Source organism: Pteropus alecto, unplaced genomic scaffold (genome assembly GCF_000325575.1).
Source record: "Pteropus alecto unplaced genomic scaffold, ASM32557v1 scaffold61, whole genome shotgun sequence".
Taxonomy (NCBI): Eukaryota; Metazoa; Chordata; class Mammalia; order Chiroptera; family Pteropodidae; genus Pteropus; species Pteropus alecto.
In genome coordinates, this window is record NW_006434835.1 from 11453350 (window position 1) to 11457894 (window position 4545).

The window sequence follows — 4545 nt, forward strand, 5'->3', positions numbered from 1 at the left end:
CAATTTGCCTATTTGACTGCCTAGCAAAGCCTATACTTAGGGTCAAGTCATCCTGCCTCTACCACTCATTTACCTTCTTTAATGTCTGAATGAATAAAACCAGTTACATCTTTCATAGTTAAGACTATCTCCCACCAATCACTGAGAAGTCTTTCGGAAAGTGCCTAAAATCAGAGACCACCACAAGATCTAGAACTTGCTACTCTTGACATAACATGTCCACTACAATAGAAATCACAAAGATCTATCCTCGAACTAGGTTCTCAACATATTTGTTTTTTTTTCTGGAATAAGAAAAAAATATCCCCCCACCCCCACCCCCCAAACACACACACCATTTTTGTACTTTGGCAGCCACTAGCCGGTTTTATTCTAGATAGGTGTTGGGTAAGTGGTTTTGTAGTGCCATTTTATAGTCAATTTCACCAAATCCCTTCCAGGAAACAGATTTTTAGAGGTTTTTGTAGTTCAAATATACATTTTGCCCTGGGTAGGTGATGACCTTTTTTTTTTTTGGTCCCGTTTGCATTCAATCAAAGTATTCTGACTGACACTCCAACTACCTACCACTCCTCCCTTCTTCCACACTTCTTCCCCATTTTTTTCTACTTGGCAGCCACAGTGAAATTCTGGGATATGCACAGAAGGTATACAGATTTGGATGTTTTCCAATACTCTAAAATCCTTTCTCTCTCCATGAGGATAGTAAGATAATAAGAAGTTAGATGAAAATCTGTTATATGTGGACTGAAAACAGATGAGATTACAGTGGGTAAATTTGCCGAGGTGGAATATATTAAAGAAACTAACTTTGCCAACATGCTTGACTAACCTACTCTTTTTAATCTTTTAAAGTACTTAATATAAAAAGCCAGGTAAGGGTCAAATAACACTTTTCATTAAAAAAAAAAAAAAAGGTCCTCAAAAGACAAAAATTTCCAATTTCATTAAAAATTAAAATGACTCTCTGGTAGGTGACACTTGTGTTTAATTAGGCAAGTTTTCAATTTTTCATTTATAAAGAAGTTAGATCTTTTGAATTACTGGAAGAAAAACGTCACCTTAAGGAAAAAATATATTAACCTTATGTCTCTAAACATACCGCTACTGAAACTGAGAAAAGCATTTATCGTGCATTCCAATTTCATTAAAAATTAAAATGACTCTCTGGTAGGTGACACTTGTGTTTAATTAGGCAAGTTTTCAATTTTTCATTTATAAAGAAGTTAGATCTTTTGAATTACTGGAAGAAAAACGTCACCTTAAGGAAAAAATATATTAACCTTATGTCTCTAAACATACCGCTACTGAAACTGAGAAAAGCATTTATCGTGCACCCATCTATGTTTAAATGCTACAGTGTTTCACTGGAAAAGCTTCAGAATATTTCTCTGTAAATTCACTTTCTCCACTACGAAAGCAATAAATAAATTTTAAATGAAATTTCATTTAAATTGTTTATATTGCTAAACAAAATTCACTATTAAAATATGAGCATCTAAGTGATAGGGTTTAAGGAAACTCTTTTCCCACATCAGCACTTAGAAGTGAGAGACAAAGGAACTAGACTGATGGCAATACAAACACCTTTATTACTGATAAAGCTACGCTGGAAAGCATAATTTAGACCTAGGCTAACTGAGCTTCCTAATACCACACCCCATAATTATCCTAACCCAGTCACAGGTAGCACCAGACAACTACAGTTCTCCTCCAGAAAGGAGTATAGTCTCTGGTGGCCTCATGAAGAAGCAGAACAAAGTGCTTTCTGCAGGGCGCAGACTCCCAAAGAGAAAAAGAAGAAAGGGGCTAAGCCACACTTGATCAGTTCCTCTTAGAAATTCATCAAAAGGAAGAGTAAGGAGGTAGGAAAATAATAGCAAGTAAGACTATTTTTATGCCTTCTTAAAAGCAGCAAGAAATCTAGCTAACATGTCACAAACCAATTTACCCAGTTAGAAGTACAATTTTTATCTTAATTATATCTGTCAGTAAAACGGCCTCAAACTGTGAAGGCCAGCTAGGTAAAGTCATGAGATACAAACGTGCAAATGTTTAAAATATCCACGTCTTAAGACAAAAACTAAAAAATACAGAAAACTTTACTATCTTTACTATCTAAACCCAGCAAGTTTAAAGCTCTTTGAATTAAGGAGTATGTAGACTTCAGTTCAGGAGACAGGAACCAAACTAAAAATTATTAAGAGCCTGTCAGTATCTATAAAAAGGAGAGTCTGGTCATTGAGAAGATTGGCTTTGGATTCATACCTGGCCCAAATCTCTGATCATAATTACTTCTGCCAGCTAGGATAAGTACCTACACAGGAAGACAAATTCTCTTTGAAAGATTTATAAACAAGTATAGAAGATTTAAGAGACCCCAAATCCTAATAATTAGTAAGTGTTAAGACTACATTATTTGGTTTATATACTTGTAATGCATTAAAAAACGTGGCTTATTAAAAATGACAACCTTGTAAGTCCAACTTAAATATGGCAGTAATTAATTTAGACTTATTTTAAAAAGTTGAAACCTTACTAAACATTGGAACATTTAAGAGAACTCTGGACTCAGACAAATTAAAAAAACCGTGTATTAAAATTAAACATAGTTCTTGTTTGAAAATGTTTAACAGCAAACCTAACTCGAAAATAAAATAGCTAGACTTGTACAAATAAGAAAACTGAGCTTAAAAAATACTAAACTTGAAAGCTTAAAAACCAGGATTCTGATATATAACTTTTAAAATTAAAAGTAAACTTTTTCTGAGCACAAAAACCGCCCTCAAGGACACCAAGACAATTCTAAATAACTTCGTCAAAAATTAGACTTTTAAAGACATTCCTGCAGTAGGAAAAATGCCCAAGAACTATTTATGATGACCATGCAGATAAAGCGAATAATTTTTTAAAGGCAGGATCTCAAAAAACTAAAAACAGAAACTCAGCCAATTAAAAATATTTCTTTATTTTTAACAGCATTCCTATCTAGATTTCCTTAAACCATCTTCGAATACTCCAGGGTCACATGGTGTGGTCATCCATTAAACACGAATCTTAGCGGTAAACAAGCTTTTTAAGCAGTAAACAAGCTTTGAAATGCTTAGGTAACTCCCTTTATTAAAGCTGTCTTCTTGAAATGCAATATCTTTACAGACATTACTTTTCTCTTAAACATTTAAAAGCATTTTTCTAAATAAAGCTTTCCTAAAAACCTTAGTTAAAAAAAAAAAAAACTCTCGCCAGTTTTAAAAATCTTACAAAGTACTAATTCCTGATTTTAACTAACAGGATTATCTTATTACACCTAATATGTCCGCAATACTACCCCCCCCGCCCCCAAAAGTTTACATATGTTAGATTGAAAAACTAAGTTAAGAATGTGGGTTTTCCCTAGCTATGTTCTCAGAAGTAGCACTAACTTTTACAAGCGTGTTTGGGCAGTAAACTTTAAACAATGTTTCCCCCAAATGTGGCCCAATCCAGACACCGAATTTTGGCGAAAATGTGTGCAGCCTCTACTCTTTTCTTCGGCTTTAATTTACATATTTTTAAGAAGCGAAACTGTTCCAATAACAAAAACACAACATTCTTCACTAATGGCACCTAACAAGTCGAACCCAAGTCGCTGTTTGTTTCATATCCACACCTGTCTACCGCAAGCTTGTCCTGGACACACTCGGGCCCTCGACAATTCCCACGCTTGTTTTCATAAACCCACTCCTTCCTCTTCGCCCACTTCCAACTCGCACGCGTCTCTGGACCCACCCAGCCTCTCCCCCCTTTCCGAATCCAAGAGCCAGGCGGACCGACAGCTCGGTCTCTAACCCCAAGCGCGCCGAAACCAAACAGCCCGGTGGTCCCCTCGCTGCCCCCAGCGCCGCGAGGCTGCGGTGTGGGGGGAAGGAAGGAAGCGCGAAAGCCGAGATCCCCCTGCGCCCGGCGCACACCCCCTTCCGGCACCCCTCCCCCTGCATTGTGCGAGCGGGCCCCAGGCCGCAGCCATCCTAGGCACCCCGCGGGCCCCGTCCGCCTCCCACCCGCGGGCTGCTCCAGCCGAGGCCGACACACAAAGCCCGGGGAGCCAGCCCCTGCGCCGCCAGAGCACGGGGAGAGGGAGCAAGCGCGGACTGACTTACGGGGCTGCTGCGGCCGCGCTGCCTCAGCCGGGGACACCGACCGTTGGGCACACGGCGGCGTCGCTCGTAGACGTCCTCCCCTCCTCCGCCTTCGGTGGCGGCAATGTCTTCTTTCTCCACCTACCTCCCTCCCCCCCACCCCACCTCCTCCTTCTCCTCCCCCTCCTCCTCCGAACCACCGAAGTACCGAGGGTGAGACACAGAGACTCACAACAACATGGCTGCCGCCGCTGCCTCCCCTCCCCTCCCCCCGCCCACCGGGCGCGCGCAATGCACTCCGGGAGAAGGGGGAGGGTAGGGGGAACACTCACCGAGGTGCGGCTCCTCTCAGTGGCTTCCGACGCTTCTCCCGCGCTGCCGGCGCCGGCCGGCAGAAGCTCTGCGCGTGCGTACGCTCTCTGCGCTC

At 41.0% G+C, this 4545-nt stretch overlaps 1 protein-coding gene across 15 annotated transcripts in view; it reads right to left on the minus strand.

Moving 5' to 3' along the window:
• Positions 1 to 4524, minus strand: part of PUM2 (pumilio RNA binding family member 2) — a 79022-nt gene extending 74498 nt beyond the window's left edge. For 4 of the 15 annotated variants that reach the window (XM_025045804.1, XM_025045802.1, XM_025045801.1 and 1 more), the window contains exon 1: positions 4351 to 4370. The gene's annotated coding sequence lies outside the window, so the exon portion shown is untranslated. Of the gene's footprint in view, positions 1 to 3649; positions 3669 to 4139; positions 4392 to 4450 lie in introns of those variants that run through there. The other 11 variants (XM_015588163.2, XM_025045805.1, XM_006910262.3 and 8 more) reach the window with 4 other exon arrangements.
• Positions 4525 to 4545: the final 21 nt, after the last annotated feature.